Here is a 22,535-nt window from a genome sequence, read left to right on the forward strand (position 1 = left end):
TGGACTTTTGTCCTTGACTATGGTCTATCCAGATATGACAAAGGAATTACCATACAGGTTTGTTTTACCAAGACATTATTTACCTCAATTCTATTACTTACTTTAAGTGAATGCAAAAGTGTTCTCTTCTATTATCTACTATTCCATAACCTTATAGTCGCACATGACAAAAAAAAATTTATAGTTTCCTTTTTAAACAACTGGTTATTTAATTCACACAATGAGAAAACAATTATTTAAGCAGTTTTCATAGTAAAAAACATTGTCGGCAGGCAATTATGGTGTGATGTGCATCTAAACAGAATGGTTCCACGTTTCAGTTACTTGTCACACATATAGGTTGATTCTACCTTACATTGGCAGGTCTGAGGCTGAGAGGTATGACTAAGAAAATTTGTCCTTCCCTCTTCCAGATCATTATAGTCCTCAAAAATGGTGTCTCTCAGTCAGCCAATCACATTTCTGCAAAAGAGAAATAGGAGAGCAAATGCATTAGCTAACGGAAGAGATTTTTTTAGGAGAAAGTATTGCAGGGGGAAAAAAGATTATTCTTTTATTTTGTCAAATTTAAGTTCATAAATCAATGTTTTTTGTTGAGATCCAATAAGTTTCTTGAGGAATCAAGAAATCTCAGGAATGTGACAATTTGATCTACCAGAACAGTAAATACACCTCTACCCCAATATAACACGCCAAAAACTGAGTACCTGATCACTGAGGTCAATGGAAAGACTGTCAGTGAGTACAGTGAACTTTAGATCTGACCCAGAATCTAGATCTATAAATTCCCAGTCCTGTGCTGAAACTCAAAGACTATTCATCTTCTTGGAGAGGCAGATTTACTAGTTCATAAATGTAATGATAAGCTCTCTTTTATCACCAATGCAATTATTTAAAAAAATTTCAAAGGTGTTTGTCTTTACTCAAGATATAAAGAAAAATATTTTTTAAAATGTAGATATAAACTATCTCCAAATGGAACACATGATTTTTTTAAATGATGAATGTATTTATGATGTATTTGATTGTAGCTAATGAATACATTCATGTTGCGCCTTTGGGATAGCTTTGAAATTCAGACCATTTGTTAACTGCATGAAATGTAAGCGTGTCACACATCATATACACTGAATAACACTCTTAATCCAGTGAAGAATGTAGTCCTACACTAGTCTAATAATTTGTTTGCTATATTCATAATAGTATTCATCTCCCTTTGTTAAGCTGTCTGTTTTCCAACCCAGTGGCCTTATTCTAGTATCTCAACTCAAGCAAATTGGATTAAGGTAGGTCTTATGATAATATGAGACTTATATTCTGTTCTACTCCCTTGCAGCTTTCTCTGTTATGTGCTGAGTGTGGGAAGTTCACAAACCACAACAAATTGAGGCATATCAAGGTAAAATGAGTAATACATGAGCTTTAAAATTTCAGTTCTAATTTAAAAAAAAAAAGATAAGTTGAAGTTTAAAAAAAATCTTTAGCATGGCATAAGGTTGGGAATAAAGTGGGATACATTTTAGTAGTTTTTTTATCTGTAAGGGAGCCTATTTTAAAATAAAACATAAACATACCACATTCCTTTAAATAAATCTTATTGAGGGTCAATAAGCTTTTTATACATGTTTTATGAGGGTCAAAAACAGCTGAGTATAAAAAACAGCAAAGCACCAGCATATGGAGCTTGATCCTGCTCCATTGACATCCTTGGGAGTTTTGCCATCCACTTCAATGAAAGTAGCTCAAGTACCCATTAGTAGGGGATTAAGTAGTAGACAGTGCGACAGCCTCTATGGCAGGTGTAGTCAATTTTTTTTTGTCAAATTCCAAATTTCTTGGTCAAGGTATAGTCAAGATCCAGTCTCCAGAGAAAATTATTAAAAAAAAATTAATGATGATAAATAAAAATATTTCAGGGCCCATTCAAAAGCATCTGGTGTCCAGATTTGTCCTGTGGTCTGCCTGTTGACTACCCCCCTGCTCTGGAGGATACTTATAAAGATTGATTCTACAGGAAGAAATTTCTTGGGGACTAGTTCAACATTGCGGAATGAACTCCCCCAGGATGTAAGGACAATTACAAACCTCACCACCTTCTGCTCTAAGTGCTATGCACGTTACTTTGACTTTGTCTCCTCTAACATAATACACAATACAAAAAATACTCAACCCCTCCCCCCCCAAAATAACTTCCTCCCACCAACACCAACAAAAAAAAGGCCCTACCATAACAAGACATTCCATTGCACATACATCTCCCACCGGGGCAAGGATGAGAGGGCAAACATATGACAGAAGTTAGTCACATTGCTTAATATACTACTGGAAGGCACTCAGGGACTACAGTGAGAAACGTGGCATAGAACCTGTATAGAATAGAATAGTACCTCACTAATTCCCCATGCATCGAAACCATATACATGTAGGAGGTGTACGACTATCTGGCAGGCTCAGCATATCTCATGTCAGGTGCTGTGAGATTAATGTGTCTGACACAAAGGATATCACTAAGGTCCTGTTTCCAGAGAACACAAAAATTCAATCTGGGATTCACCTGTGACTGTCATAGGGGGAAAGTGTTATTTTATGAATTATTCATACTGAAACTGAGAAAATCCTCTACCCTTGAGCAGATTTTGTTAGTTAGCACTTTTCATCTCTAGCCTTCACAGCAAAATCCCAAGTCGAACTTCTATGCTCCCTGAAATATGCACAAGGAATTCCCCTCTTCTCACTGCAAAAGCTGTTTTCAGAGTGATAGCATGGAAGGAAGGAGGAGAAAAGAAATGGAGGGGCAAGGAAAAGAAAAACTGAAGAGAATTAAAAGAAGAGAAAATTTAATTAAGGAAAGTCCTGCTGTTGTACATCAGGGAAATCAAGGAGAAAAATCAGCATCTCAAAGGTCTCTACTTCAGCCTAAATTTCTCCTTATGCAGCAAATCCTCTGTATGAATAACTGGAAATTTGAATAAATATAATATTTAGCTAGCACCTTTCACATGAAGATCTCAAAGAGCCTTACTAACCCCCCTTGTTTCCTAGGAATTATTATAACCATTTTAGAGATGAGTCAATTCAAGTCCTAAAATTTTGCACATGCAATTGCCATGACTATGTCTGCAAACTGAGTATTTGCACATATAAATGGCCAGTTAAGTATTTAATTGCTTGTTCTCAGTACAGAAGCCTGATTTGCACAGGATTTGCAGGATTTTTATGGATTTTAAGGATTTTTATGTATGCAGTGGTGCATGCAGAATTATAAAAATCAGATCCTTTATGAATTACCTATAATTACAAAGTTAGTCATTGCTGGGACAAGAATTCCAAAGTCTTGAATCCTAGTGATTTGCTCTAGCCTCTAGACAGCATTATTGAGTTCATTCTAGATATCTGTGTCTTTGTACTCCTCATATCCAATTCTTATTTTTTCACATTTATGTATTCTCTTAATAATCACAACAGGATGACCATTTAAGCAAGTTTAACTTTGACTTATTATAGGTAGTTATCACATTATGGGCCCCTTATATATGTTTGGAACACAGGGTTTGATTATATGAAGATACAGTTTTGGAATTTTTTAATTAAGAGAAACGTATAGAGACAGATGTGACGTTACACCCCATATTCTTCACAGAAATATTGTTATGATATGAATATGGCATATCTAAGATATGTTTTATGTTTTATGCAAGATGGGTCACGTGAAGTATCATTGAAAAGGTTATGATCTACTACATGTGTTTATCCAATTTGTATGCATGTATCATTTCTGTATCTGAAGTTAGGAATATTGACTACGTAACAATTACAACTGTGTGTGTACTTGGGGGAACGCCCACCAGACAGTAGGCAATCAGCCTGAATGGGCCATTTAAGAAGGGCAATAAAGCTTTGAAGATACTAATCTCCCACCTTCCTGAGGAGCTTCCTGGGATGTTGCTTTGACACACCTTATGTAAATCCTACTTGAGGCTGGGAAGTGAGTCAATCAGGGCTCTTCTCCATTGCATCCTTGCCCAAGAAGGAAGACTACTGAAAGCACTTGAAGAGACAAAGGAACTAAGTGGGGGAAAGGCAAGGGCTGAGTCCAGGCTGAGACAGGGGTCTAGTCTGTAAAGAGAAATAACTGGAACTCTAAACTGCAGAAACTCTACAACCTGCCAAAAACAACAGTTAGGGTGAGAAATTACATTTTGTAACCTGTTTTTTTAGTGAATTCAGCTTAGGTTGTGTGTTTTGTTTTATTTGCTCAGTAATTTGCTTTGTTCTGTTTGCTATCCTTTATAATGACTTAAAATTTACCTTTTGTAGTTAATAAACTTATTTCTTGTTTATTCCAAAACCCAGTTTGTGCAATTCAGATCGGGGTGGGGGGATATCTCCCTCCACATTGAGGGAGGGAGTGACTTTTATGAGTTTGCGTCATACGGATCTCTCTATACAGTGCAAGGCAATATTATTTTGGGGTTTACACTCCAGATGGTGTGTGCACCAGAGTGCTGGCCATTCCCTAGCTGAATCCTCCTACACAGAGCTGATTTCTGTCTGCGTCTGCAGCTGGCTGTGTGCTGGAAAGGGGCTTGAGAGCCTGGCACAGCAACCCAGTGCAAGTGAAACTCAGGCTGCTAGGACCAGCGGGCTCAGTGGGACCCCAGCACATCTGGTGGCAGCCTGATAGGGGGGTCCAACCCATAACAACAAAGCTAAGTCAAAGCTCAGTTTTACTATGAGGAAAGGGTGTTAGGCAGCTTACACAACCTGAACACTCCCAGAAAGAGACATTGAAATGCAAAATACAGGACATTAAATATTGAATACTAAAGTTAAATATTGCATTTTTATATAAAATATAAACAAAGCTAAAGGGGACAAAATAAGGGCTAAAACAAGACCAAGAAAAAAAGAAGGCAAGATCCAACCAATTGTTGAAAGCCATCACTGGGCATCTCTTTCACAGCCATTGTAGTCATGTCAGGCAGGGCTCAGTGAGAGGAAAACAAGAGGAAGTGGGTCCATAGGAGTTTCTTATAAAAGGAACATGCAGTACTGGCACTAGACATAAGCAGATTAAGCAATTGCTTAGGGCCCCAAGCAGCTCAAGGAGGCCCCCTATTCAGTTTTTTAGTATGTGTTGTGCTTGGGGGAGCTCCCCAAAAATATTCCTGCTTAGGCCCCCAGTGGGCTAGCACCGCTCATAGTAGGTGAAATCCTGGCCTCATTGAAGTCAATGGGAGTTTTACCATTGAGTTTGATGGGGCCAGAATTCCACCCAGTATCTTTAAGACACTAAGTGTTAGACATGTGCGTAGAAAACTATACACCAACTATAAGGAAAAGAGGCAAAGACAATAGAAATTACTGAAGGATCAGAAGAAAAAAGATCTGAAAATGATTTGGCACTTAGACATTTTATTAATAGTATCTAGTCAGCTTTTGAGTCAATTACTATAGAGTAACTGGCAAGGTCATCCCACCCTCCCTAAATAAGGATATTGGATTTTACTGTTCTTTCTTTCCAGCACCAAATTCCAAAATGTTAGTACCAGCCTATCTAGGAAAGTCTCTATTTCCCAAAAAGCAGATGTTAGCACTTCATCAAACCCCAAGACTCATCTATGGAATGCTTAAGGGCAACCTGAGATGTAAATGAAATGCCTTTTTATTATAAGTTTCATATGCACAGTGAATCAAATTATAAAATTCCATCGCTTGTCCAAAACTTTTAGCACATTCCCTGATGTAGTTACCTTTGCCATAGAAAAGAAGTAACTTGTCCACTTAAACATTTTCAGTAAGGTTCTCTGAGCAAGATGTCCAGAATAAGACACTTTATTGGCAGTATTATGCCATAAGTAAGGCTATGATTTTGTCATGGGGGTCACAGAAGTCACGGAATCCGTGACTTCCAGAGCCCTCCGTGACTTGAACCCATGGCACCTGGGAGCTGCAGAGTCCCCCCGCCACCCGTGGTGCTCAGAGCCACTGTGGGCAGTGAGGGTGCCCTGGAGCTTTGAGCCCTGTGCAGTGGAGGGACCCCACAGCTCTGTGCCAGGGCCCCCAGCGGTGGTGTGGGGACCCTGCAGATCCCCATTTTGTCATGCATATTTTTAGTAAAAGTCACAGATAGGCCACAGGCTTCCGTGAATTTTTCTTTATTGCCCCTGACCAGTCCATGATTTTTACTAAAAATATGCGTGACAAAATCTTAGCCTTAGCCGTAAGAAATCCTTTGCAGGGGGGAAAAAAAGAGTCAGACAATTTTGCCCTTACTGTAACTGCTATGGTCCTGACCCTGCATTCCTTATGCATTCAGATTGGAGCCAATGGTAATCTATGGGAATTCTGAATTTGCAGTTATTGCAAGACTGGAACCTATGAGATTTCTAAAGTGATAAAGAGCATTTGGGGTAAACATTTACAGGAATTTCCCACAAGTCTATTACAGGCAGAATCTATTGCAAAGTGCAGCAGTAATTATGTTAATTATTATAATAATAATTAGACATGGAAATCTATAATTTACTGCCATTCCTGTACAGCTTGTGCTAAAATCTGAAACCAGATTTGGAACTGGAACCAGTCAATGTTTTGGAAATGCCTCAACAAACTATTCTATTCTTCTGTTACCTCCACATCTTTCAGAGCAGAAAGGCCTGATCCCAGGCCCACTGAAATCAGTGGTGAAGAAAGAGGATTATTTAGCTTAAAGAATAATTTTCACAAGAAATTTAAGCATGAGAGTGGAGAAAGGAGCATGGATGGATGACCATTAAAATCACGAGAGAGGGAAATGATTGGTGATTAGCTATTAAACAGGTTTGAAGAAAAAGATTACTGAAGTAGAATGAAGTTAAAAGTGGACCATTGACCACTCTGTGTGGGGGAGACCACTGATGAACCATTTTCTTGCTTTCTATATTTTTTTCTTCTTGTTGCTGTTTATTATTTGTATTGTGGTAGTACCAAGGAGCCTCAATCATGGATTAGGGCTGCCTCGTGTAAGGCATTGTAAACACACAACAAAAAGACAGCCCCTGAAACAAAGAACTGACAGGCTACTCTCCCTTTCACCATCCTCTCTCATTTATTGCCTTACTATCTCCTATACCTAAACAGGTTGCTGTCTTCCCCTATCTTCTCCATCTTATTTGTTCCAGCCCATCTCCTTAGAGAGGAAGGATGATTCAGTGGTTAGGGACATTAGAGACCCAACTTCTATTTCCTGTTCTGCCAGAGACCTCCTGTATGACTTTGGGCAAGTCATTTAATGTCTGTACCTCAGTTCCTCATCAGGAAAATGGGGATAATAGCACTTCTCTACTTCACAGGAGCATTCTGAGGACAAATACATGAAAGATTGTGAGATACTCTATAAGTACCATAAATAGCTCATTGTCATTAGCTATTAACTCGCTCTATTTCTTTAATTTTCAAATACAGCCTCTCAAATTAGAGTCAGAATATGTTTTGCCTATGTGTCCAGTCTTCTTGCACAAAACCTCATCATACAATACAGAGGTGGTTTGCACACAGAGAAACTTGGACAAACATTTGGGATTCTGGAACTGGGTGACTTTTTTTTTTTTTTTTTTGGTAAAATTATGACAAAAAGCGACTTATTTCCCCCAACTCAACCAGCTCTATAAAAAGAATTGCAAATACAGTTGCAGAGATCAGTATTTGGCCCCTTTGAAAATATACTCATTTCCTCTGGTCTATGTACCACATTTGAAAATCATATGGAAACACAGAGCTATTTGAATGTGACTTTTTCATTACTTATTAGACTATAGAGAGCTGTCAGTTGTTTAACATCCCTACTATAATCACATCAGCCTCATCTTGTGAAAGGTGAGAGTCAATTACTTCTCTTAATAGAAAGCTTTAATTTAGGTTCTTCTGTTATTAAGTGCTAGATTTTCCTTAGAGAATTTTGGATAATATATATTTTTAAATGGTACTTGAATTAAAACATATCTATTGATGAGATTTAAAGAACAGACCCCAAACCATTGCAAAGCAAGCAGGCAAATCAGTATTCTCCTCCCCACTGGCTGCTATAAATGGCTGAAATCCTGAACCGGTAAATAAGCACAGATATACCACTTAATGAATTAAGGTAATCAGTCAGCCAATTAGCTGTAGAAATAACATCTTTCCCCTCTGGGTGCCTCTCCTCTTCTCACTTATAACAGCTTAAATGTCAAACATGTAGTAAATGCTGTGAATGAGAAAAAATAAACATCCAGGTTCCTTTTTAAAAAAATAAAAACATTTAGTTTCTCTTTAGAACAGTTTGGTATTCCTGTTCAATGTTTTTTATACAATGCATCACTGATCGTTACATTCAGTAAGGCTTCTTTCCTCAAATAAAAGTGATGTAAGACAAAAGAGACAAGTATAACTGAAATAGCTTAACTGTTCCATCATTCTAGGAAATATACAACCATATTGAATTTTCTTCTTGATTTTTATACACTCAGCACTAGAGTTATTTGTAATTTTTGGTGCAGAATTCCCCCCCATAAAATTATCTTTTTCCAGAAACAGAACTTTTCATGAAAAGAAGTTGATGGCCTCAAAACGTTCTAGTTTTTGTAATGTTTTCTGCAACATTTTTACTGACATTTTCGTCAAAATTGTTTGTAAATCATTATTGACATTATTTTATCAAAACTCACATTTTATTACCGAAAACAGAAATTTTCAGTAAACATAACATTTTGATAATGATTTTGGTAAAATTAACATGAAAAACTTCATACAAAATTGAAAAATGTGTCCATTTCAAATCCCATGTAATACAAAAAAAGTCAAAACTGTTTGCAAAGTCATTTAACTGCTTTGGAGATGTAATTGGCTTGACAACAAGTTTTTTAAAAGGAACAGATTAAAAAAATATGTCTGCACTAGGCACCATAAACAGTCCCCTCATGTAGCCCACATTCAAACTCTCCTGAGGAAGGATCCATAGATTAGCAGTTCACATTTACTTGGCAAGATACCATGCTCTGAAGGTCAATAAACTCAGGCTCTTGCAGATCACCAAGACAGCATATTCCAGGAGCAGGAATTCTCCAGTGACAACACCCTGCACTGTCAGTTCGTATGAGTGCACAACTAGAAACGGTCAAGCAGAAGCATCTTGCTGGTCTTAGCCATTGAGAAAATTACATGGCAGATGGTGTCTAAGGTAGCCAGATCCCAAACAATAAAGGGCATTGCTGATTAAAACCAACATCTTGAATTGCACATAGAAGCCAGTGAGAAATCAGCATATTTCAAGGAGCCCAGGTGCAATATGCCCAGACTGACCTGCTCAGTTAAGATGGCATACTACATTAACTGAAGCTGCCTAATGATCTTTGTAGTACGTAGGAACTGGGCAGTCTTCCTTTAAAGAGTTTATGAGCTCTCTCGTGTTCCTCACTGTCTTCTGTGTTTCAGAAGCTACCAGAACTGGGCCAGAGCAGCAGCATACATATTACAGCTGGTCAGAAAAAGGAATTTCTGTTCTGCAGGAATGCCAACATTTCAGAATTCATTTCACTTCCCAATTGGAATGAAACATCACAATTTTTCATGGAATGGCACCAATTCATTTTGTAATAAAAAGTTTAGTCAAAATTAACACATTCCCGGGAAATTTAGATATTGACAAAACCGTATTTTCTGATGGAAATCTGTTCAGTTGAATTTTTTTTTTACAAGCTCTAATATTTATCTAGTGAGGCCTTCACGTTGTATAAAGTTAGTAAATACTTATTTGGACCTCACCTTGCTGATCTTATTGTTTCTTCGTTTTGCGTTTGTTACGTAAAGAGCAAAAGACAACAGTCTCTCTGGGCAGTGCCAAGTACACTATGTTGCAGCACTCCAACCGAGAGCGAACAGAGGTATGGATGACTGACTGTGATGAGGCGAGGAAAGGCTGCAATCTCTTAGCTAATTGCACGCACAAACCTTTTGCTACCTGGGGAACAAAGATGGGGGAGTAGAAAATAATGAAGAGGACACGTCAATGACATGGAGCAATTTGGATCACTTACTAAGCTGGGCATAATCAAACAGCATGTATTTCAATATATCCAAGTGTAAAGTCCTATATTATCTAGGAACAAAAAATGTAGGCCATACTTACAGGATGGGGGACTCTTTGGAAACAGTAACTCTGAAAACTTGGGAGAGTTGGTGGATAATCAGCTGAAGATGAATTCTACGTGTAGTGCTTGCCCACTCTTGGAATGCTTATTTCTGGTGTCCACAATTCAGGATGGATGTTGAAAAACTGGAAAAGTTCAGAAAAGAGTCATGAGAATGATTAAAGGATTGAAAAACAAAAGGAGCTCAATCTAGATGATTTATCAAAAATTAAGATATGACTTGATTACAGTCTTTAAGTACCCACAGAGGGGGAAAAACATTAATAATAAAAGGAACTTCAATCAAACAGCCAAGGTAAAACAAGATTGAATGGCTTGAGATTGAAGCTAGAGAAATTCAGACTAGAAATAAGTCTCTCATTTTTTAACAATGTGAGTAAATTAACCACTGGAGCAACTTACTAAGGGTTGTGGTGGAAATTATAAAATTAAGACTGGATGTTTTTCTAAAAGATAAGCATTAGTTAAACCACAGCTATTGGACTTGAAGCAGAAAATAGGGCAGTCCTATGGCCTGACTTATGCAGCTCAGACTAGGTGATCACGTAGTCCTTTCTGGCCTTAAAATCTGTGAATCCATCAATCCAAGAGCAGATGAGAATCAAAAGGTACCTGTAAAGTTGTGAAACTCTTTGGAAAGGACTGGACATATTTCACCAACAGATAAGGAAGTCACAATCCCCTCTAGTTTCTTAGCCCTGACTCACCTCCATCTTACCCATATTAAACATCAGCCAGTTGGCTCTCATGCATCTTCTTTCCTTGGCTGGGGATTTGGAAAGCAAAGAAACTACATCAACCAAATTCAGTGAAAACGAAACAGGGATAAAACATCACCATATTGACGGGTGGCACTGCAGCCCAAATGCCCCATGATCTCCTCTAGTAGCCTTACATACACATTGGTGATAGAATGGGATACTGCAGGATTCTCCATGAGAGGGCAATCATGAGCAGTTACCAAACACTTACCTCTAAGATCTTTCAGAAAAGGAGTAATGGAGCCATTGAACAATGATCCCAATCACCCCATCACATTCCATGGACAGATTAGCAACAACTCATGGTTAACATCATCAAAGGCCACGAATAGTACTAATAAAACTACCTTTCTTCTATTGGTAGAAGGACAATGTTGACCAAAGATGTTAATATCTATTGGGGTCTGCATCATACACTATCCTGGACCCAAATTACTAAGGACCTATGAACTCAAAGGAATTCAGATGAAGTCAAGACTGAATCATGACAGATTTCTCAAAAAAATTTCCCCAGATGGGAAAATCATAGACAGGAAGTACCTGCCAAAATCATCATCAAATGCTGGCTATATTAGCAAGTCCCTAATCTCTTATTTAAGAGTAGTTGGCCTCTTTTTGACCTAGGAGGCAGCATTAACAATACTCATCAATAAAAAACCTTTCTATATTATGTTGCCATATAATAATGGCCACGAACTTGTGATAATGCTGTTATAAAGCAAAGTATTCTTGGCCACTACTGTAGGATTTATTTTCTGTTTTAAATAAGGGCAGGTACTTATAAAATAAAAACATTATCAATGAAACAGCAAAAAACTGGCTTTCCAGAGCGATTTAGCATTTACAAGCTACTGTAACCACTTTGGGGTTTAAAGAGCATGGCCTTTAAATCTTTTTCCTAAGAAGAAGGGGAACTCACCTCAGCATCAATACTTTAATGTGGGTGCACCTTTTGGAAAGCGGTGGACTGCTGAGTGTGAAGAAGCTTTCCGTAAAATCATTCAACAGCTCATGCAAGCACCTGTTTTGGTGTACGCTGATCCCACCCAGCCATATGAACTTCATGTTGATGCAAGCTACACTGGTTAAGTGCTGTCCTTTATCAAGAGCGTGAGGGCAAACTCCAACCGGTAGCGTTTGCAAGTCGGGGACTCACACCGCCTGAGAGAAACTACCCTGCTCATCAAGTGGAGTTCCTGCCATTGAAATGGGCTATCACAGAGAGGTTCCATAACTACCTCTATGGTGTCAAGTTCACTATAAAAACCGATAATAACCCTTTGACATACATCAAGACAACAGCAAAATTATCCGTAGCAGGGCACCGGTGGTTAGCGGCACTCTCTGCCTATGATTTCACTCTGCAATATCAACCTGGTCGAACAAACATGGATGCAGATGCCTTGTCTCGGCAGCCTCACTCTAAGGATTTATTACCCAATGATCAAATGAACGTAGAGACCCCTGAATTGAGAGCTTTATGCCAACGGGTATCCATTGTGGAGGAAAAATCCACAGCCAATGGAGAACGAACAATTGACTGTCTGGGTGCACCACCAGAAGCCATACCCATAGTCTACTCAAGTTTTACTAGAGTACAGGACCCTCAGCTACCCAAACTAAAGGATCAAGAGGTGGAGCATGCCCAGCGAGCTGATCCACGGATGAAGGACATCCTTTATGCATTGGAAAGGGGAAAGGATCCCAGGGCTATTTGACCAAGTCATCCAGAGGAGGCCCTTTTGCTGAAAGAATGGGATTGCCTATTTATTCAGGATGGATGACTTTACCGAGGGCAGAAGCATCCCCAGAGGCCTCACCCTAAGCAATTGGTGCTACCGCAGAAGTACCGGCGAGGCGTGTTAGAGGCCTGCCACGATCGAATGGGGAATCTCGGAGTCGAGCGATTGGAGGCCCTAGTTAAGGCAACATTCTATTGGCCCCGGATGGGGCCTGACATCGCCCACCATATTCACACCTGCATCAGATGTATCCAACGAAAGACTCTGCCTAAGCAAGCGGCTCCTCTTGTCAGCATCATGAGTTCTGCACCCATGGAGCTTGTCTTTATGGACTTTCTGTCATTAGAGCCTGACCGCCGGGGTACTGCAAATATCTTGGTGGTCACAGACCATTTTGCTCGTTATGCCCAGGCTTATCCCACCAAAGATCAAAAAGCGTCCACATTGCCAAGATCCTGTGGGAAAAGCTCTTCATCCACTATGGGTTGCCCGCCAGACTACACTCAGATCAGGGATGGGATTTTGAAAGTCAGTTAATAAAAGAACTTTGTAAGATCATGGGGATCAAAAAATCATGCACCACCCCTTGTCATCCCCAAGGGGATCCACTACTAGAACGATTCAACTGCACACTACTGAACATGCTGGGAACTCTGGAGCCTCAGCAGAAAAAATACTGGAGCCAGCACGTGAAGCATTGATTCCACTAGGTTGGACCAAACCTTTCAGGGCACCTGACAAGATGGGTTGATGTGGCGACTGCAGCTGAGGGAGCGGGCCCAAAACCCACCTCCATTCCACAAGCTCATTCGAGAGATACGTGAAGAGGAGGAGCGATTGTTGCAAGTGGATGCAGTGGTGCAGCCGAAGATGGCAGGGAGTCACACCACTGCAGTGCTTGGAGAGATGGAAGATGCCTCGTCAGTGGCACCAGCACTGAGAGATTTGACCCGAGAAGATTTGAGCCCTTCCAGACTGTGCTACCACTGGGCCTGTGGGGCTTTGGCTTGGATGCAGCCCCGTCTTACTGCTCCCCCTATATTTCCCCTTGTTGTTTTTCTCCTCTCATCCCTCTGTAAACAAATATTTCCCTTGTTATATCCACTGTACTTTTCCTGTGGGTGGGTGTGTTCACTCTGGGGGGTTTGGAACAGGTGCCCCTGTGGTGGAAGGGATTTCTCCTACTGCATTCCTGCGCACGCCTTCTCTTGGCCAGAGCTGCCTGCAGAGCAGACTCCATCTTGGCCACGAGGGCGCTAAAGTTACACTACGTTATACCCTGCCTCCATCTCTCTCTGTAGAGTCTTGATGTTCCCATAGAACAGGCTTTATTAACACATAGTGACAACCAACAGATTTTTAAAAGGGACACAAATATATAGTATCATAGGAATGATTGACATGAATGAGTTGAGCAGTAGCACACTTAAACAGACACACAATCTGCCATTCATTCTAGATGTCACTACAGCATTGTTCCACCCAGGGCCGGCTCTGGCTTTTTTGCCGCCCTAGGCAAAAAAGCCACCCGCCGCCCCCCACCCCCACCCCTAGCGCGGCAGGGGAGGGCGCCGAGCCTGGCCGTGGGCCCGCAATCCCCGACTGGCCAGAGCACCGGGGGAAGGGCGGTGAGCCCACTGCGGCTTCGCTCTCCCTGGCGGCCAGAGCGCCGGGAGGAGGGCGGAGAGCCCGGATGGGGCTCTCCGCTCTCCCCGGCGGCCAGAGCACCGGGTGGAGGGCGGCGAGCCCAGCCGGGGCTCTCCGCTCTCCCCGGCGGCCAGAGCGCCAGGAGGAGGGCGGCGAGCCCGGCCGGGGCTCTCCACTCTCTCCGGCGGCCAGAGCGCCGCGGGGAGGGCGGCGAGCCCAGTCACGGCCCCGCTCTCGGGCCAGAGCACCCTGCCGCGCCGCCCTCCTCCAGGCGCCGCCCCAAGCACATGCTTGGTGGGCTTGTGCCTGGAGCCAGCCCTGTCCCACCACACATGAAATCATGAATGAATTGAACTTAGGGAACTATAGCCAGTGATATAATGAGATGGAGTTCACTACTTCCCCATCTCTGAAGACCTGGGTTCTTTTAAACCCTGTGTTAGGTTTTGACTGAAATTCAGATTTTCCCAGCTCTACAACAAAAAATGGCAACCTCCGCTCAAGAGAAATACAGTTTGGGACGGCAGAGATTTTTTTTTGAGGTTAGCACGAAGGTACATTGGTTGACCTGGGGAGTGAAATTTGAATTATTTGTTCACAAAGCTTAACACTTCATTTACCAATTTAAAAACAGTAGTTTTGCACTATCCCCCTATATCTGCAGAAAAACAGCTGTAAACAAATACCAATCAAAATATAAAACTTGTGAAAGCACATCAAAGAGCTTACATAAGTGTCTGCTCTCTCTTTATTAATATAGCTAGATCACTTTCACTAACATATGATTAGTTTATCAAAACAACATATCTGACAAGATTATAATTAAAATGTTCACAAACCCTTAAACTGATCTATATTTTAATGCACTTTACATGTTTATAAACAATTATAACCCTACATGATGTGGTTGGTAGTACTGGATCAGCTATTCCATAAGAGCACACACCGGAATGCACAGATAATTTTTCAAAAGAAGAATTTCAGAGATTTAAAGTTTTATGATCAGAGCCTTCCTGACTTTCATACCTCACTCTCCATCAGCATGTGGGTTAGCTTCTGGAGCAAAGTTGCAATCCCTCCCATTGTAAGTTCAGCCATTGAAATGATTTTTAAATGATACAGTGCTAAGTGAAAAACAAAGCTGCAAGACTTTGGGAGTGAGTCGCCTATGAATCTTCAGTGGGTTTTTGATTAAAATTATTGGAAAAAGTATCACATCCTCCTGTTTGCATTATTCCAGGAATGAGCAATCCAATGAAAAGCCTGTGACTTCAGATACAATTATCGTGTTTTGTTGCAATGAAATATTATTTCCATACAGTAAGAGTTAATGGTAAACACTTGCATTTGTTCCAATACAATAAATACAGCATGAGCTTGATTATACCAAACCTTGCGTAGGTGCACAGTGGGGGTGGGCAGGCAGATAAGTGCATAAGGTGTCTTTTCACCTCTGCACATGCTGCAAAGCATGCAAGGATTGGGGAGTCTAGCACCATCAGCAGAGCTAGACCACCAAAGATGGAGAGCAGGGGGACAGCCACGTTCCCACCTGCCACTCACACACTGACCTCTACAGCTGGGTTTGTAGAGGGGACAGCACATGATCATGATGGTCCCTTCTAACCTTAAAGTCTATGAGTCTATGAATCTTGTAAAAGGGACCTCAACCATCAAGTCTGGTGCCTTCTCTCACATCTGTCCACAGCTGAAAGCTTCAGTCTTCCCTGTGCTATTTATTTGGGCTTTTCTTGTCCATGGGGTCATGACAGCTATCAGTCTGAATGATGAATTGTGATAATTCAACAGAGTCCAGAGCTGACCATTCAGAATTACACCTCTACCTCGATATAACGCTACCTGATATAACACGAATTCGGATATAACGCAGTAAAGCAGTGCTCCGGGGGGCAGGGCTGCGCACTCCGGAGGATCAAAGCAAGTTCAATATAACGTGGTTTCACCTATAATGCGGTAAGATTTTTTGGCTCCTGAGGACAGCGTTATATTGAGGTAGAGGTGTAGTTCTTGCTGCCAGCTGTTGGAATCTTGATCTGTTTGAATATTCCTTGAATCAGTATCTTGCTGTGTGATATTTTGTTGCTTCTACCGGCCCCAGGTACAGAAGCTTGCAAAATACACCTCCCTTTGCTCAAGCCAAGTGAGAGCCGATGTATAACCATGAATCATATGGCATTGCTTTGTTAGTATGTATGATGCATTCATATATAAAAACTGACACAGTGCAGCATTAGCATAAAACTCCTTTTATTAAAAGCATTATCCCTGTAGTATTATGCTCATTAGGATAGTATAAATCCAGCACATGCAGATACATTAGCAATATTGTTGCCATGGGAATAAAATGACCTACAACACTATATGATTCATACTTCAGTAGCAGTATTGATACTTACCCCGCCTCTTGCTATCAAGATTACTAAGTTCAGACTCCAGCAATACATGTAAGTAAATAATGTTAAGTGTCTTTTCTTATATTATTGAAGAGTGTCTTACTTCCCTTGAAGAGCGTAGCTATGACTTTTATCCACTTTATTTCATTTCTTGTAGTGGTGGGTAATTGGAAACGGGAACAAATAGTAGATTTTATTTTATTTTTTTTAATGTCTTTATCATGACAGTCACTTTATTTTAACATCATCTTTTGACATGAGGTCATTGTGCTGACTGTTACAGAAAAGTGCCTTATGATGGAGCAATTACCCAGAGTAAATGGATTTCTGAGGAGATTCAAAAGAGAAAGATAACAACAAGAAGCGAGATGTACATTAGTGAAATAAAGCTAAAATCAAATAAGGATTAGAAGAAGCTGAATTATCTTCAAATAATGCAGTATTCCAACTGCTTAATTAAAAAATGGTTTTCATGCCCAAGAGATTGTGTTGCGTTACAGCTCAGCTGTAGTAGGCACAAAGTAGCATAGCACAATGGGGCCCTAGCACACTAGATTCCCTTAGGTACAATTCTAATATAATTACAGTTTATTTGTATTTATATCAGTGGCAGAAAACATAAAAGTCATTAAGCCATGTATTCTGACCCTTTGAAAATGCATGCATTGTGTCTGGGTAGGAATGAAGGGCCTGATCCTGCATGACGGATTGCATGGTTAGACCACATGAAGTCAAAGGGCTCCATGCCAACCCAGGACTCTACCTATGCTGTGCTTATTGCAGGATCCAGATCTAAGTTATGAATGTGTTATAACAGGGATCATATGTTAACAAGTCACAATACATAGAGCCTGCATTCTAATATCGGAATTATTTTAGCTTGATATATAGATATTTCCTAGTGAAATACTAGATGATGTCACCCTTAATTTATTGCAGAAGCCTCAAAGACCTATTGGATGAATCATAATGTATAGCGAGTATTTATTATAATTTCATAGATTCAAAGGTGGTCAGGGTTGGAAAGTTTATTTCAGATAGTCTAAGTCTAATCCTTGCATTGGACAGGATGTTCCACTTATAGTAACCTCACCAGAATTTTGTCACATTTCTACTGGTGAAGTGTTGATTATGGCACTACGCAGTTTATTAACATACATAGTAACAAAATATATGTTTGTTTAAAACAAGAAAGAAAAGTAGTTTTCTGTTTAAAGAGAGAGGTTATCATCCCTTTTTAGTTAATTTTCATTAGAACAGTCATAGTGTATAATCCATCTCCTGTGATCTTAGATACAGACCAAATCCAATTCACCTTACCATTGACTGAGACTAACTCAGATACTGCATGTCCTGGCTTGGTTTATATGAGCAAGCGATGCTGTTGCACTTCAGTGGCTGGACTACAGAGAGGATAAGAGACTTAAAACTTCAGTTAGTTAAAGGAGTTTCCCAATAGCTAAAATGGCAGAGGCCTGTGATTTCGGAGCTGAAGAACAAGAATTCTCAGCTCTGTGTGTGTGTGTGTGTGTGTGTGTGTGTGTGTGTGTGTGTGTGTGAGAAAGAGAGAGAGAGAGAGAGATTTATATAGAAAATGCATTTTGTGGCATGTAGAACATAAATTCTTGACAAAGCAAGAGGCAGCATTTGGGGCCCCAGCCTGTTCATACTGAAGTCAGAGTTTTGCCATTGACTGCTTTGGAGTAAGCCAGGGCCTTTGGCCAGGGCTGGATTAACCTTTTGTGGGCCTGGCGCCAAACATATTTGTTGGCCCCTATGGAGGCAATGGAGCATGGCATGAGGAGGTCAGTCCCTGGACTGAGGGACAAGCCAGAGGCAATGGGGCATGGCATGGCAATGGCCCACCCAATGCAAGGGCACTATTTACAAACCGGCAGTTGCCAGAAGCACAGTGGCCTGCCTGGCCCTGTGCTACCAGTGTGCCCCTTCCCCTCCGGGGCAGGCCCATGCCACGCCCTCCCCAGCCCAACACCCCCCGATTCCCTATGGCCAGAGGCCCCCCCCCAGGACCCACTATGCCCAGCGCCCCCCCCAGACTCACCGCACAAATGCAGAGTGCCCTGCACAACACCACCCTGGCCCAGTGCCCCCCTGCCCACAGCCCCACCACAACTGCCCAGCACCCCTCATAGAACCACCACTCTCTAGTGCCCCAACACACACAAATCCTCCCTGCCCCTTCACAGCCCAGCTCCCCCCCAGACTCTCCACAGACCCACTCCCCCAAACCCTGTCTCCCGACCGCACTCACCAGCCTTGCTGGGAGGCGACTGTGTCTGCTGGGCAGAGCTGGCAGCACAGCCAGGGCCTGGAATTGTTCCGGCCTCTTGGGAGTGGCGTGATCAGCCAGGCCAGGACCTGCCCCAGCCAGGGTCCCTCAAGACGTACTTGCCTGGAGGGGCCCTGCCAAGCCCTCCGCAATGTCTCCCCCTCCCCCCACACACACACACCTGGCTGAGACTGGCCAGGCTTCTGCACCAGTCCCAGACAACTGAGTTCCAGGGAGACAGGGGGGGCCTTGCAGATGGTGGGAAGCCAAGATTGCCCAGAGCCGGAGGTGCACTGGAGGCTGAGAGGACCAGGGGGTGGAGCAAGGGAGTGGAGAGGAGCCCTCAGCCAGCCGGCGGGCAGGCTGAGAGGAACAAGTGGTGGGCAGGGGAAGCCAACGGGGTCTCAGGACGCACTGCAAGCGGAGCAGGCCGTGGCCCCTTCTGGGCATGGGCCTGGCTCCATGGAGCCACTGGAGCCATTGTAAACCTGGCACTGCCTTTGGCCCATAGTTAAATGCAGAGCATTTAAAGGCCCAATCTTGTAGGCTTCCCAACCAGATCAGGTAGTCCTATTGAACAAAATAGCTTGATTGTAAAGGCTGTGATTAAAGTCCAAACCCAGCCTAAGGAATAAGCTGTAATGCCTTTGATCTCATTTCAGCTGTCAAACTGTTGCACAAGACGAAGACAAACAATTCCTCAGCAAGCTCAATGACATGGACTCTGATTAGGAATTTCCCTGAAAGAGTGTTAGATGTTACTGTTGTTACAAGAAAGTAGCACTTGGCAGATTCTGCTTCATAGGTCTGGGCACTGGTTCTGCAATGAGCTCCATGGAGGAGGGCCCCTGTCTACATGCAGGGTTCATTGCAGGATCAATGCCTTAATTTGTTATTGGAATCAATAAGACCATAGGGCACGCAGCATCCTGTGAAACATGGGGTGAAATCCTGGGCCTGTTGAAGGCTGCTCTTTAATTCAGTGTCTTCCTTTGTGCATAAATGCCATTATTTTACACTGGATGGTGATCTTATATTCAGAAAGTGTGTATATATATATATATATATATATATATTAAACTAAGGTTTTGTAAATAAGTTGTTCTCTGTAAATAAGTTCAGAGATCCACATTTAAGGAGGCAGTTATTCAAACACCACAAATCCTGACAACAGTAAACCGAGATCACTCTCTTTGATACACAGCTCAAGGCCTCAGTATGCGTGTGTGTGTTAATCCTAGTGGAATCGCGTACATTCACAGTTTGAACAACACGTTACAGATTAGCGAGGAATTGGAAAGCATTGTTCAAAAATGAATTTCTGACTACAAAAAGCTTCGCTGCATCAGCTGGTGTCCTTGGAGTTTGTCAACTGATGAGAAGAGAGGAGAAGAAAAACACTTATTCTTCTCTCGGGGGGAAATTCTCCAACGGAGTTCTAAGCAGGCATATGAGAAAATGTAAAACATACAATAGTGGCATATGCGTAACTACATCTCATTATCAGTGTGAAAAAATAAAGAGGAAATTACAGAGGCTGACCCTGTTATTATTGTATTCCACTAGTATCTGGATACCCCAACCAACTTGGGGCCCAATTGCACAAAGCACTAGACAGGCAGATGAATTTTGGATTTCAGCGCAAGCTGAATCTGCTTAGCACCTCCCAGGCAGCACCCCGCAAGCCTGGTTCCTATTGTTTGCCCTAAAGTGCCATATTAAACTGATAGCATGCTATTTGCTGACCTCAATTTTTCAACAGCAAGATTAAAATGAGGCTTCAGAATGAAAAGGTATTTAGTCAAAATCAATTATAGTTTATGAAAACAGCACTTCCAAATCTGTCACCATTACTAGTAATGGGGTGAGAGGGGGATAGGAACAGACTTTTGTTTATTACTATCCACTGTCATTTTAGATCTCCTAACCACATATTTTGTGGATTGTCTTATTTGTCCTTTTGCCCCCTCCCACTTTGCCAGTCTAAATCACTAGTCTCGAGACTTTAGGATTACTCTTTTTCTTCTAGAATATATTTTAAATGGATGTCTTTGAAACCTACAATGTCTTTTTGTGCCCAAAAATCACTGGTCTCTTAAAAGATAATTTCATCCTTTATTGATCTTCCCAGGTTTTAGTGAAGACATAACATGAATATCATAGCTTAAAATCTACGTATTTCAAATTTAGCAAACATTCGGTCTCTAAAGACAACTTGCCAGATTTTCAGTCACTTGATTCCCATACATAAATCTTTTCCCACCCAACTTTCAGCAGGCCTCCCTAAATTAACCCCTACAGCTTTCATTTCAAATTTGAAATCTAACCCCTTTACTGATGTATCCTGGTCTAATGAAATAGTACACTCTCTCAGGAACTCAAAATAAGAAATTCAATTTTAGCTGTTTCTGTCTCCAAAAATGATCTTTCTAAAAATAAAGAATGTGTATACATAGGAAAAAAGATTCTTTCATAACATTGATTATGACATTGTGTGTAGAAGCCTTTCAACTAATTAAATCAAAGACTTTGGGTTCTTTGAGGCTATAGTGTTAAGGAAATTAATTTGTATATTATTAATAAACACTTGACTCAATATTTACAATTTTAAATGTCTTCTGTAATTTAGACTCACTTGCACTCTGACCACTAGATGGACTGTCCTTCTATATGCTTCATTAAACTTACATACAGTATTTATTTCCATAAAAAAATAGCCTAAACCACAGCGCACAATTTCCTACACATAGACAAAGGGTAAACTTTTAAAAAATGACTACCTAACTCAGCAACCTATGTCCCATTTTCAAAAACATCTAAGTCACTTAGGAACCTAAGCCCCATTGACTTTCATGAAAATTCTCCACCTATAGTACTTCTTGGCACAGCTATCTCAGTGTAGGATCAGGAAAATGGAGAAGCTCATCAAGAAAGATTTATTTACCTTTGTTGGCATGTCTCTATCACATCCTAATCCCACCTGCCTACAGAAGGCCTGAGTAGCAAAGTATGAATCTATTAAGGTGCTTATTCGGGTCCCAATACTGAAATACCTGAGCACCTTAATATCTTTATGGTATTTAATCTCACAGCATCCCTGGGATGAGAAACTGAGGCAGCAAGTGATACACCCATGGTCAGACAGGGAGTCTGCAGTGGAACAGAGAATATAATCTGGGACTCTGAGTTCCAGACTAACACCTTAACCACCCTGTCTCACCAGATCTAAACCTCCCCAAACTGTAGGAGTGTTCAAATTAAGGATTTTAGGTTTGGCCCATCTTTATAGATAATATCGGAAGTTTCTGCTTGGAGTGGATGCACAGGAGTATTTGGTTCTTTATACCTACCTCATCATCTCTTTTTTTTTTTTTCCAACGGGCAGAGATATAGCATTCTCCATGATTGGATGTCTGTTGCAGGAAAGAGTAGTACATGGTTATAAATTGGGGACGCATCAGTTGGAAGTAACAGGAGAAGAAGGACCTCGTAATGTTGGTTGATCACAGGAT

General features: G+C 41.3%; 1 long non-coding RNA gene across 1 annotated transcript in view; it reads right to left on the reverse strand.

Moving 5' to 3' along the window:
* Positions 1–267: 267 nt before the first annotated feature.
* LOC117876807 overlaps positions 268–22,535 on the reverse strand; it is a 45,089-nt gene continuing 22,821 nt past the window's right edge. The window contains exons 2-3 of the long non-coding RNA XR_004645548.1: positions 10,148–10,294; positions 268–462 (exon numbers count right to left, since the gene is read on the reverse strand). This is a non-coding gene — a long non-coding RNA (uncharacterized LOC117876807). The remainder of the gene's footprint in view (positions 463–10,147; positions 10,295–22,535) is intronic.

This window comes from Trachemys scripta, chromosome 4 (genome assembly GCF_013100865.1).
Source record: "Trachemys scripta elegans isolate TJP31775 chromosome 4, CAS_Tse_1.0, whole genome shotgun sequence".
Classification (NCBI taxonomy): Eukaryota; Metazoa; Chordata; order Testudines; family Emydidae; genus Trachemys; species Trachemys scripta.